Source organism: Nannospalax galili, unplaced genomic scaffold, assembly GCF_000622305.1.
Source record: "Nannospalax galili isolate Female #2095 unplaced genomic scaffold, S.galili_v1.0 scaffold557, whole genome shotgun sequence".
Taxonomy (NCBI): domain Eukaryota; kingdom Metazoa; phylum Chordata; class Mammalia; order Rodentia; family Spalacidae; genus Nannospalax; species Nannospalax galili.
Genome location: NW_008340356.1, coordinates 1,098,864 through 1,113,202, shown reverse-complemented (window position 1 = coordinate 1,113,202; position 14,339 = coordinate 1,098,864).

Below are 14,339 nucleotides of genomic sequence, written 5' to 3'. Positions count from 1 at the left end.
AAACCTATAAAACCTCTGTCTCCCAAAGTAAGGGGGTCTCACATCTGAGATCCACTGGGTCAGTGACACTCATTCCGCATGAGTGGGGGAATTTGCTACTTGGCCTTCTGTGTGTCTTTCTGGCTCTCTGTTTTGTCTTTGGCTGTCTATTTCTCTGTGACTGAGGTGGACACAATGGGACAGACTCCCTCTACACCCCTGGACCTGGTTCTTGTACATTTTGGAGAGGTTAAGACTCAAGCCCATAACCTCTCTGTTGTTGTCAGGAATGATTAATACTTTCTGCAGGTCTGAATGCCTCACTTTCTATGTGGGATGGCCCTCAGAGGGGACCTTTGATCCCGCTGACATTAACGCAGTTGAGAAAATTATTCTTCAACCATGTGTGGGACACTTGGATCAAATATCATACATAGTGGTCTGGGGAGATTTAGTCAATAACCCCCCCTCCTTGGGTCAAGTCTTTTCTTCCTTTACAGAAAACTGAGGTGCTGACAGCTGCAAAACAACCCAGAAAGCACCTAAGCCTGAAACCAAAAAGATCTAATTTTTCCTCCCCCTCCTTATCCACCTCCTCCACAGGAGGTACCCCCTTCAGAACCGGCACCTCTGGTACCAGATTCTTCACAGGCACCGGGGGGACCAGCTCAGGGGACTAGGAGTAGAAGGGCAGCAACACCAGAGGGTCCAGACCCTACTGTTCTACCCCTCAGAGTCGCTGGCCCTGTGGATGAGGCTGGCAACAAGCCCCATCATTATTGACCATTCACCACTAGTGACCTTTACAACTGGAGAACCCAGAATGCTCCCTTTTCTGAAAATCCTAGGGAGCTTATTTATTACAAACTGTCTTTTTCACACACCAACCCACTTGGGATGAGTGTCATCAATTATTACAGGTCCTGTTTACCACAGAGGAAAGGGAACGTATCCAAACAGAAGCCAGGAAATTAATTCCTGCTAATACTGGTGTCCCTACTACTGACCCGACACTGATTGATGCTCCCTATCCACTGACCCGGACTGATTGGGATTATAATACTGCAGAAGGTAAGGGGAGGCTTCTGGTTTACTGCCAGGCTCTGTTGGCAGGTCTCAAAGCGGGTGCTCCTAGGCCAACTAATTTTGCAGAGGTAGACAATATTAGTCAGGAACTAAATGGAAGCCCAGCTGCATTCTTGTAGTGAATAACGGATGCCTTCCACAGGTACACTCCATTAGATCCAGAGGCCAAAGATAATATAGCGGCAGTGGCCATGGCTTTTGTTAACCAGTCGGCTCCGGATATAAAAAAGCTCCAAAGAGTAGAGAGACTGGGTGAAAAGAGCTTAAGGGATTTAATAACTGTGGCCGAGAAAGTGTACAATAGGGATAGTGCAGAGGAAAAACAGATAAAGGCAGAAAGGAGGCAGAACAAGGACCTGACAAGGATCCTGCTGGCTGCCACTGTGGATCCAGAGGACCGGTGAAGGCATCTGAGACAGATAATGTTGGGGAAAGGAGTCTCTTGCAGTATGTGGATGACCTACTTGTAGCGGCAGACAGCCAAGAGGCTTGCATGAATGGCACAGAATGCCTGTTGCAGCAGACGTTGGGAAGCCTGGGCTATTGGGCCTCTGCTAAAACAGCCCAACTATGCAAACAACAGGTACAGTACTTGGGCTATATACTCAAAGAAGCACTACTGGTAAAAGTTGCTGACAAACTGACTTTGGGCCAGAACTTGACCATCACCACACCACATGCAATTGAAGGGCTTTTAAAGCAGCCCCCCGACAGATGGCTAAGTAACGCCCATATAACTCAATATCAGGCGTTACTTCTTAATCCTGCTAGAATCACCTTCCAGGTACCAGTTGCCCTGAATCCAGCCATGCTCTTGTCGGACCCAGACTTGGATGCCCCCCTGCATGATTGTGCCGGAATCCTGGCCCATGTCCACGGTACCCAATCAGATTTAAGAGATACCCCGTTATCTGATGCTGAAGTAACCTGGCTCACTGACGGGAGCAGCTTTGTCCAGGACAGCAAGAGGTATGCGGGTGGCTGTAGTATCAATTAACGGGCATCATTTGGGCAGAGCTTCTGCCCACTGGCACTTTGGCCCAAAAGGCTGAACTTATTGCCCTAAGGCGCTGGTATTGGGAAAGGACAAAAAGCTTAATGTGCATACAGACAGCCGATATGCCTTTGCCACCTCGCCCGTTCATGGGGCAATATATCAGGAACGGGGCTTATTAATGGCAGAGGGAAAAACTGTCAAAAATAAAGAAGAAACCCTAACATTGCTGAAGGCTCTCTGGTTGCCAAAGAAATTGGCAATTATCCACTGCCCAGGTCATCAAAAAGGGGGATGATCCGATTTCCCAAGGAAACAATCGAGTGGATCAGGCAGCTAAACAAGCTGCCCTTCAAATTGACTCAATCTTGGTCATCACACTAATTGAACCAGGTGGCCCAAACCTCCCCGAAAAGCCCAAATACACTGGGGAGGACCTGAAGTGGATAAAGGGACTGCTGAGGATCCAATGCCTGGAAGGATGGTGGAGGTCAGCAGAGGGGAAGCTGATCCTCCCGGAAAAATTAGGAAAACAAATGTTGGCAAAAATACACCGTTCTTCCCACATGGGCATCAAGAGGATGCAGGACTTAATTCGACATGCCGAAGTAACAAACAAGGAGGCTAAAGATTAAAGACATTGTCAATGGCTGTAAAGCTTGCCAACTCACCAATGTGGTGCCAAATATTAGAAACCCAGGAATCAGGCTTTGAGGGAGAAAACCTGGAGCCTATTGGGAAACAGATTTCACTGAGGTAAAACCTGTCAGGTATGGATACCGTTATTTGCTAGTCTTTGTAGATACTTTTTCAGGATGGACTGATGCCTTCCCTACTAAACATGAAACAGCTCAGATGGTGTCAAAGAAACTGTTGGAAGACATCCTCCCCAGGTATGTCATCCACAGATGACAGGGTCAGATAATGGACCAGCTTTTGTGTCCAAGGTAAGTCAGAGTCTGGCCACAGTTCTGGGGATTGATTGAAAATTACATTGTGCTTATAGGCCCCAGAGTTCAGGACAGGTAGAGAGAATAGAACTCTGAAAGAGGCCTTAACTAAATTGATTGAAAATTACATTGTGCTTATAGACCCCAGAGTTCAGGACAGGTAGAGAGAATAGAACTCTGAAAGAGGCCTTAACTAAATTGACCTTAGAGACTGGCAGTGACTGGTGACTCTCCTTCTGTTCGCCCTCTATCGAGTACATAACTCCCCTTACCAGATGGGATTAACTCCCTTTGAGATCATGTTTGGAATGCCCCCTACCATTATCCCTAACCTCCTTGGCAGAAATGGTTCTGCAGAATAGGAGAGGCCTAGACCTGTTGTTCTTGCAGCAGGGAGGCCTCTGTGCTGCCCTTAAGGAAGAGGGTTTTTTTTATGTAGATCACTCTGGGGTCATCAAAGAATCCCTGGCCAAGGTTAGAGAAAGTCTGGCTGGAAGAGAGAACGAATGTAAGGCTAAACAAGGATGGTTTGAATCCTGGTTCAATAGCTCGCCTTGGTTGACCACTTTGATTTCAACCTTACTCGGACCCCTCCTCATTCTGATTATGCTCTTGACTTTTGGACCTTGCATTTTAAATAAATAGGAAGCTTTTATAAAAGAGTGGCTGGGAGCTATACAGCTAATGGTAATGCGAACCCACTATCAGTCCCCCCAGAGTCTGGGTGATGAAAGAACACGATGAGGGAGAACCCATGATTGGGCCCCCAAGGTACTAGTCAGAGGGGGGAATGAGAGACCTGAGTGACTCCATCTTGGATAAAACCTCCATAGGACTGACTCAGCCCTGGACCCTGTTCCAAGAAAAACCACAATACTAGGAACAGATAGTGAACACCTCCCCCACCGACGGTCAGTTAACCAGGGACAGGAAAGTACTAAAAGTCCAAATGTTTTTTCAGATTTCCTGAAGCCAGCAGTTTATGGTTTGGCACTGAGCTGCAACCAATCAGATGCTTGCCAGGCCAGAGACCCCCCACCCCCCTACTTGCTGAACTTGTTGAAATAAACCTATAAAAACCTCTGTCTCCCAAAGCAAGGGGTCTCACATCTGAGATCCGCTGGGTCGGTGACAGAGTGGGCCCAAGCTTAAGCTTGCAACAATAAAAAACCCTTGTGTGTTTGCATCGGTTGGCTCCTTGGTGGTCTTTGGGGGTATCCTGAACTGGGCACAACACTTTAAGTTGCTTTTGCCCAGGATATTGCCACAGCCCTAAGAAATACACTGATCAATCTCATTGATTATATTAGATTTGCTTAAGTTGTTCATATTATCTTAAGTTCAGGTACATTATATGTATCAAGAACTATATCCATTTCTTCTAGATTTGCCAGTATGTTGGAAGATAAATTTTCAGAACATTCCATAATGATCCTCTGAATCTCACTGATATCTATTGTTATGTCTCCCTTTTCACCTCTAATTTTATTAATTTGGGTCTTCTTTCATTAATTTGGGTTTCTTTCTTTTGGTTAGTTTGGCTAAAGGTTTGATAATTGTTTATCTTTTCAAACAACCAGTTCTATTTCATTAATTGTGGCATTCTTTTATTTTTCATTTATTTTATTTCTATCTATTTTATGATCATTATCTATATCTACTAATTTGAAGTTTGGTGTTTCCTTATTTTTCTAATACTTTGACACACATCATTATTTCATGTCAGTCTGATTTTTGTAGTGTAGGCACATAACTAAAACTTCCTTCTTACCATAACTTCAACTTATCCCATGGGTTCTATGCTGTATTTTTGTTTTCATTTGGCTCTAGAATGTTTTGAATTTCCCTTTTGATTTTTTTCAATGACTCACTTACTGATCATTTCAATAGTGTATTTTTCTTTTTATCGTGTTGCTGAATAGTTTGCAAATGTTTCATTGAGAACTTTAAAAAACATGTTTTTACATTTATTTGTGTGTGTGTGTGCTGTATTGGCACACAAATATCACAGTGTGTGTGTAGAGGTCAGAAGACAATTTTTGAGGAGTCAGTCCTCTCCCTCCACCGTGTGACTTCAGGAATGTCAGGCTTGGCAACAAGAGCCCTTACACACCAAGGCATCTTGCCAGACCTCAATCTCTTTTTTTTTTTTTTTTGGTCTTTTGGAGACAGAGTCTCCCCGTAGCCCCAGCTGTCCTGGAACTCACTATGTAGACCAGGCTGGCCTCGAACTCACAGAGATCTGCCTGCCTCTGCCTCCCAAGTGCTGGGATTAAAGACGTGCACCACCATGCCCAGCCCAATCTCATTTTATTTAAGACAGACTGACTTGTTGGCATTGTTTTCTATTTCTTGGCTTAATTTTGGTAGGTCATATATGTCTACAAATCTATCCATTTCTCCCAATTTTCCACCATTTAGGTTTTTAATTTACTCCAATATCTCCAGAGTTTGTTGGTATCTGTCATAATGTTCTCCTTTTCATCTACACTTGCATTAATCTGAATCTTTTCTCTAGTTCTTTTGGTTAGTTTGGCTAAGAATTTGTCAGTCATGTTTATCTTTTTACAAACCAATCCTTTATTTCACTGATTAATTGTATCGTTATTTTTGTCTTCATTAGTTTCTGCTATTTCTATTCTGTTATTTCTTTCCACCTACTGCTTTTGTGTTCAGCTGTTCTTGTTTTATAAAGACCTTGGGGTACATCATTATTTGATATCTCTCTGATATTTTAATGTAAGCAGTCACAGCTGTAAACTTTACTGTTAGAACTGCCCAATCTGCATCTCAAAGGTTCTGCTGAATTTTGCTTTAATTTTCTTTTAATTCTAGAAAAAATTTAAATTTCCTCCTGTTTTCTTTGATGACACACTAATCATTCAAGAGTGTATTGTTAAACCTGCATGTATTTGTATAGTTTTTGTAGCTGTTCTTGGTATTAATTTCTAACTTTATTCCACTATGAGCTGATCAGATACAAGAAATGATTTCCATTGCTCTGTATGACTCCATTGATGTGAGAGATTCATGCCAACAGTTTGCTGGTTCACTGAATTTGATGTGCTAGATTCTCAGTTCTCCTTGGCTATCTAGTGTTCATGAAAATTTTCTTACATCATTTTTTTTTCTCAAAATCTGTTTCCTTGCTGAATTTTCCATCCATGTTATTTTCTTTAATACTTTGTTGCTTTCTTTTCTCCATCTTGATTCTGTTACTTCATTCACTTGCTCCTATGTTTCCTCTTAAAAGTCATTAGTCTTTTCTAACTGCACCCTTTTAAATTATTTCTCATTTCAACCATCTCAGTACCTTTGGACTTGGTAATTAAAGAGTTACACTCATTTGGAGATATCTGGTTGCCTTGCTTTTCCATGTTTCTTACTGCCCACACCGAGGTTTATGCTTCTGCTGGGTGCACTGTGCCCACACCGAGGTTTATGCTTCTGCTGGGTGCACTGTGCCCACACCGAGGTTTATGCTTCTGCTGGGTGCACTGTGCCCACACCGAGGTTTATGCTTCTGCTGGGTGCACTGTGCCCACACCGAGGTTTTTGCTTCTGCTGGGTGCACTGTGCCCACACCGAGGTTTATGCTTCTGCTGGGTGCACTGTGCCCACACCGAGGTTTATGGTTCTGCTGGGTGCACTGTGCCTACACTGAGGTTTATGCTTCTGCTTGAATTTCCTCGTATGTCTGGCCCCTGCCCAGTCCTCTCCACGAGTGCCTCCTGCAGCTGCATCTCACTCTGAAGCTGTGACCCCAGGCTCCTTCATCTTTGATTGTTACCTTTTCACTGGGACCCAAGTTATTTCAGTCTTTGAAAAAAAAAAAAGATTCCTTGTCAAGATGGTAGCCTACCACAGCTTTCTGAGACTTGGGGAGTGACAAAATAGACCTCTTCTTGACTGCTACTGCACACGAGGAGTGAGTGTCTCACCAACACTCTTGAGTGCACTTGGCTTGAAGGAACTGTGGACTTGTCCTGTGCATTGAACTGCTGATCTCTTTTCTTCAGGGTCACTAGTTCAGCCAGTTGAGTGAGATGGCGTCTTCTCTTTCTCTGCCACTGTTGGAAGTATGTACCTGTTCCTCCTTCATCTGTGTCAACAAAAGTTTCTCTGTGCTTTTCAGCTGTGGTTTCCAATGCTCTTCCAATCCTTCTGTCTTTGGAATAGTCTGTTCTTTGCTATTATGACTCTTTTCATTCACTGTGTCACATGGGTGCAGCTTCTCAATCATCATCTTACCTAAGTAGCTTCAATTTTCATTTTCTAAAAGTAAGGAATGTTAAACACATTTAAGGAGAAGAAACAGATTAAACTTTTATAAAGATTGGAGTTCTACTAAGAATCACAAAGTAATGCATTCATCATAAAATATGAGCTGGTTAGTTTAACCTTTATATTAATAAAATAACAGATTAAAAGCAATGCACACATAATAGTCCCTATTATTAAAACTCAGACTACAGAGGAATTTTAATTTTCTCATCTTATTCTAAAGCAATCCTCCTTTCACTTGATTTGTTATAAAAACAGTATGGTAGAAACTACCAACCAAAGGGTTACTATTCACTATTTATTTCAGAAAAAATCAATCCAAATTTAATGAATAAATTTTGGTACATATCTTGACTTAGTTCTCTACTTACACTTTGTTCCCAGTCCTGCAGCACCTGAAATCAGTTAAATATTATTTATAATGTTGTTAAATAAAAGGTATTATCATTGGAATTAAATAGCATTAAAATGTGGCCTTTAAGTCAGTTGTGGTGATACATGCCTGCAATCCCAGCACAGGGGAGGCTGATGCAAGGGAATTATAAGTTCCAGTCCAGCGTGGGCTACATAGTAGGATCAAGATTAGCTGGGTTACATAGTCAGATGCTATCTTTTTTTTTAAGTTTTGTTTTTATTTTACGTGTATGAGTGTATTGCCTGCATGTACAGTAAGTGCACCATTGTCATGTAGTACCCACAGAGATCGGAAGAGGGTGTCAGATTCCCTGAAACTAGAGTCGTGAATGGTTGTTAGCCACCATGTGGGTGCTAGAACAGAATCTGTGTCTTCTGCAAGAGCAGCCAGTGCTCTTAATGGCTGAGCCACCTCTCCAGACCCATGAGACTCTATCTTTAAAAAAGGGAGACCCTGTCTCAAAAAAAGAAAAATCTGTGACTACATGGAAATTGTCTGCTCATCTGTTTTTTTACATTACAGTATCTGATTGTGGAGGAGTGAACTGTCTAATCCTCAGCCTGTCATTGCAGTGACTGTCATAGCACCCTACCACAGGGCTACTGAATAAATAAATGAAGAGTGAGAAAACCAGCACTGATACTTAGCCACACTGAAAATTGATTCAGTGTGTAACTACTGACAAATTACATTGAACAATTAGTTTGTATTGTAGTCATAATTTGGAGTGGATTATTTTGAGACAGGGTTTCCCTGTAACCCCAGCTGGCCTAGAATTCACCATGTAGATCAGGCTGGCCTCAATTTAGCAGACATCCACCTGCCTCTGCCTCCCAAGTGCTGGGATAAAAGGCATGTACCACAATGCCCAGCCATATTTTTAAAACTTTTTCTTTATTCTTGACAATTTCATACAGGTATACAAAGAACTATGGTCATATGTGTGAGAATGACTTCTGGGAATGCCTTCTGTCTTGGGAACTTTGTAACCCAAGTTAATCTTATGTTTTGAGGTCATTTAATACTAATTGAACTTGTTTACAATCTAAACAATCTTGCTAGGCCTTGAGCTCCTCTTGTAATAAACAAGCTAAGCACGCAGTTTTAATCTTAAATTATGTTCCCTATTTTTCTCTCATGACCCTTCTTTGCCCCTGACCAAAAATTGTGTGTGTGTGTGTGATGTGAAAATATTGTTAAAAGCAGCAACATTGGTGCAAGGAATTACCCACACTTTATGTTGCAAACAACAGGTGGAATTAATTTGATAACATCTTTTTGTGGACTGGGTGGGTAGGGGTCAGAAAGAAAAATAATCCTTCCCTAATAAGACAAAGTTCCTCATTCCTTTTTCCATATCATGAGGGATATACTGTTTAAATTAATACAGAGAAGCTGGGCGTGGTGGCGCACGCCTTTAATCCCAGCACTACGGAGGCAGAGGCAGGCAGATCTCTGTGAGTTCAAGGCCAGCCTGGTCTACATAGTGAGTTCCAGGACAGCTGAGGCTACAGGGAGACCCTGTCTCAAAAAGACCAAAAAAAAAATACAGAGAAGGAGTCCTTTGTTGGAGGAATAGTTCTGAGAGAAATCAGAAAGGAACAGTTCTGAGATGGGGCTTACTCTTGGTTTAAATAACTTTGGGAATTAGACTTTCTTTGTTCAGGCACTGCCATATTGTGGCACTGGGCACACACATGTACCCTCCCATTCTCCCCCTCCAACTCCTTTTCCCCCCTAACATGTCTTCCCCAACTTTGTGCCTTTTTAAAAATAACTCCTTAAGTCCATTTAGGGCTGCCCATGTGTGCATGGGTATGGGCAGTCCACTGGAACATGAAAATCCTACCTGAGACTACATGCCTTACAAAGAATGATTTTCCCTCCCCCAGCAACTCCCAACTGCCAATAGCTCCTCAAAATGGGGTGGAGCCTAAAGATCACCTACCCCATCTATGCCAGATGTTGATCATTTGCAGACAACCACAGCTGGTGTATGTTCAAAAGTATGACAGCCATGTCATGTCCAGAAGACTGCATGTCACAGCACTCCTCCCCAACCTCTGGCTCTTACATTCTTTCTGCCTCCTTCCACACTGTTCCCTGAGGCTTGTGTCCCATCATTCATATAAGTGTCCTGTTTAGGGCTGAGCATTCAGCTCTTAGTATCTTCACTTTGACCAGTACCATCTCTCCCTTGACTGCTGCCCACTGCAAAAGGAAGCTTCTCTGACTAAGGCTGAGAGCAGCACAGGTTTGAAGGTGTAAAATTAAATACTTAGAAGGCAATTTGACAGTGTGAACATTTAGCAAAACAGTAACAGTAGGTCCTACCCTGGAGCCTATGAACTGCCCCAGCCATGGCTTTTGACCAGAATTATAGTACCAGGTATTAACATTCCCTCTTATGGAGCAGGCCTCAAATCCAATGAGAAAGTGGTTAGATAATCCATAGCCATCAAGCCACCATTGCACATTATTTTCACACATTAATGAAAGGGCCACATTATTTTCATCCTCATTAGCACTGATAAAATCTCTTTTTTAAACTAATTCATGCTTATTTCACTATAAAGTCTTTGACATAGAAAATATTTTTTCTTTGCAGCTGCTGCTGAATATGAATCTGGATTCTTTAGAACTTCTCCCCTAGGATTTACTCAAATGTGATGTCAGAATCTTCCTAAAGGAATTAACATATTCTTCTTAGAGAAAATATGTAATTTGAAAGATAAAAGTTTATCATTACTATGTTACTGAAAGTTTCCTATAACAGTTTAATTACTTCCATTAAATGTACGTGAAAATATTGAAAGAGAATACTTTTGTATTACATGTAAATGGTAAAAATTTATATAATATTTAAATTATTTGTGATATCTATAACCAACTTTTAAGTGTGTATTGTGAGTAAAAACTTGTGTTACAAAGTTTTGTGCATTCTAACTTCCTCAATTCTAGTTGTTAAAGTAGCACACAACCAACCAAGTTGTTGTTACTACTCTGTGGAATTAAATGTCACCTTAGTGATAGCTTATTGGGTTTTTCCCATCTGGATCACTAATGGATATATAAAAATGTAAGCATCATCTTGATAATCTGGTACCATAGCCATTGTCAACATTTTAATGTCACACAATCATCATAGGGCCATCAAACTTACATACCTTTATTTATTTTTGCAATTTCAACTTTAAACACTGATTTATAGTTCTTCAATGAAAAACATGTGTAAGGCTTCTCACTTTTCTGGTAGCCTCTAGCTAAGAGTTAATGAAGAGCTAGGGATTTTAGTCATGTAGGCACAAGGACATTAGGAGGTTTATATTGTAATTTTGTTCCAATCATGGTTAACTCTGATTATTTGGTTAAGGAAGATCTGCCAGGTTTATCCATGATAAAGTTACTATTTATTCTTTACTTCATAAATATCTGCTATGAAGACAACATCTGACTATAAATATCTAGTTATACATCTGGGATACCATGAAAACAACCAGCAATGGCAACAAACACTTATGTACCAAGCCTTCAGGGATTAGAAAGCCCCACCACATCATCTTGAACTCCAGATCACGATGTTTCTAAAGCAACTGTGATATTTATTGGAGAGTCCACCTGTTTTTTTCTTATTGTCTTTCTATTGATAGAACATTAAAGCTACCTACAGTTTTAGGTCATTATAAATAACATTGCTGAGGCTGGGGACATACATAACTCAGCTATAGAGCACTTGCCTGGCATATATAAGGCCCTGAGTCCAATCCCCAGCACCACAAAAACAATAATATTAATAACTAAATCATGCTACAGTGAACCCTTGCTACTCAAGTGTTTGTTGCCATCTCTGGTCATCTTCATGGTATCCCAGATAGAACAAGGCCTACATACACTTCACAGTTTTTGAATGTGACACTACAGAAAATGGGCCATATGTGTGTATCCACAGTCAGGCAGAACAGTGGTGCTGGTCTTCCTGATCCACGCCACCTGCACTGTTATCACTGGTCTGAATTGAGGGAGGCTCTCCCTCTCTTTGCGGGTCGTTGGCCACCGGCCCATGAGGGCAGGGAGAGCAGAAGTGGCGAACGGGGTCAGGACGGCCAGTGAGCGCTGACGGAAGACAGCCCTTCCGGGGGACTGGTCGCAGGCACAGTGAAACAGCAGTGATACAGCTCCAGACACAGTGAAAACAGCTCCGTTTATTAATGGGAGAACTAGAGAATTTATAGTGTGGAGGCAGTAGCAAAAGCCTCAGTTGATAGGTGCTCATAGTGTGCTTTATTTACATGTGGCAGTGGGCTCCTATCTTCCAGACTATCAGGCAATGCCTGATTATCATATAGAAAAAACCTGGGGGTAGTTTTTACTCCAGGTAACTATGCCAAAGGTCATGTTTCAGATAAGGTCAGGCATCCGTGCTTGGCGGCACTTTCCAGGTGAGCCAGGAAGAGAGCAGGAGGCCCCCTGCTGAAAAGGGGAGTTCTTCCATTTGGCGCCGAGCCCCTCAGGGCTATCCGGACATGGAGAAACTACAACCCTAACAGCAGGGTTTCCCAACACTGAATCATTGCTAACTGATGAACAGGAAATACTTTCAAAGCCTAGACCACAATGCCCACAGGGGTTTGCCTCATGAAGAGTGGAGCATCTTTCCAAAAGGTTTCAGTATGATTACTGAACCATGCATGGGTACATTCTCTCCCACAGTATTACCTGGAGTGTAAGTACATGCATTGAGACCACTAAGCCTGTACTTGTGTGCACTCTCATTGTGCCTCTTAACCCTCCTATACCCGTTCTGAACTTTTACTCCTTCAAATCATGTCACCTTCTTCTGCCAAAGAGTCTCAGGGCTGGGATGGATTTCCACTAGCCATTAAAAGCAAATCAAATGAACATCAGCCTCTAGACTGGTTAGTCAAGGCAATTTCTCTACTAGATTAACTCTTGCACAATGGAAGCTCTGATAACTGTGTTGGGAATGGGAAGGAACTTCATAAAGACCAGAAGGGTTGTTCCCACTAATAGTGTCTGTTTGTCTCCTAGAGTGCTATGCTGGTCAGTTTTCTGTCACTGTGGCAAAATGTCTCAGACAAGCAACTTATAAGAAGGAAAGCTTTATTTTGGCTCATGGTTGCTTGGTTCTTGTGTTTTGGGCTTTTAACAGCACACTAAACATGGTGGGAGTGCTTAGGGTGGCAACTACAGGCAAAGAAAGAGAAAGTAGGCATCAGAGTAACTGCAGTGGGCTCTGTGGTATGGGCTGTCCCTGGCAGGATCAGGCAGAAGAAAGAAGCTTCTACTTATCCAATAAAGGGATGATGTGGAGCCTTAATAGATCAGTGTGTATTTTAACTTTTTTTATTTTTTGGACTTTTTTGAGACAGGCTCTCCTGTAGCCCCAGCTAGCCTAGAACTCTGTAGACCAGGCTGGCCTTGAACTCACAGGGATCCACCTGCCTCTGCCTCCTGAGTGCTGGGATTAAAGGCATGCGATTCCACACCAGCTGGATCTGTGTGCACTTTAAAGCACCTCCATGAGAACTCCTCCAAAGGAGTGAGCAGGTGACGGAACTAGAAAGCCAAGGAAGAGCAGCAGACTTCTGTTCCAGATGTGAACGCTCGCTCGCTCACACACACTTCAGTTTGAAGCCTTCCCCCAGCTGGTGGTGTACTTTCAGGGGTCTGTGGAACCTTTGGGAGGAGGGAGATAGCTAGAGGAAGCTTGTCTCTGGGAGTGGGCCTTTAGGGTTATGTCCCAGTCCAGCTTTGGGTTGGAGCGCTCTCTGCTTCCAGGTTGGTGCTATGTAACAAGTAGCTGCCAAATGTTCTCACCATTACCAACAGGAGCTGGTCCCATCTCATGACCTCCTCACCATAACAGGCTACATTCCCTAAGCCATAAGCCTAAAAAAAGATCTTTAAAGTTGCTCTGCCAGATGTTTTGTCACTACATTGAGAAACGTAACTAATACATACTCCAAACTGGTTATGCACTGAGAACATTTTGATTACTTCGGTGTCAGTGATTGGTCAATATGAATAGAGATGTTACATGACTGTATGCTTACTTTGGTTTGACATGACTTTTCAAATGGTCTAAATACAGTTTAGGAATGAGATTGTTGGGTTACAATGTCAGGCTTTGTGGGGGTCTGCCCCAAGGTCCTACCCCGGAGGGACAAGCCGCAATGGGGGTCAGGGAAAGGTGAGTGCGCTGTCAGCAGTTCCAGCAGCCCTCCTTACCAAGGACAATCAGACGCGACAGGGAGTCCAGTCAAGCAGGAACTCATTTATCACAGGTGTCACAGAGCTTATATAGGCAAAAACCGCAGTCTGGAAATCCCCTTGGAAACCCCCTCCACCGAATGCACCCAATCAGCTTAAAGGTCAACCTGCCACATGGGCAGGGTCCCATAGGCATCAACGATGATCACACACTGATCACGCACCACCCAGGGGTGCGGAAGGACTGGCATCCAATCTGATGATCTTCAAGACAAGCAGGCCATGCCCTGCTTACTTCCTCTCAGCACCATTTTTGCAGGGCCATTTAAGTCCCCACAAGACTTCTTTCATTTTGGACCAAATTTGCCAAACTATCTTCCATTTTGGTTGTGTCAATAGA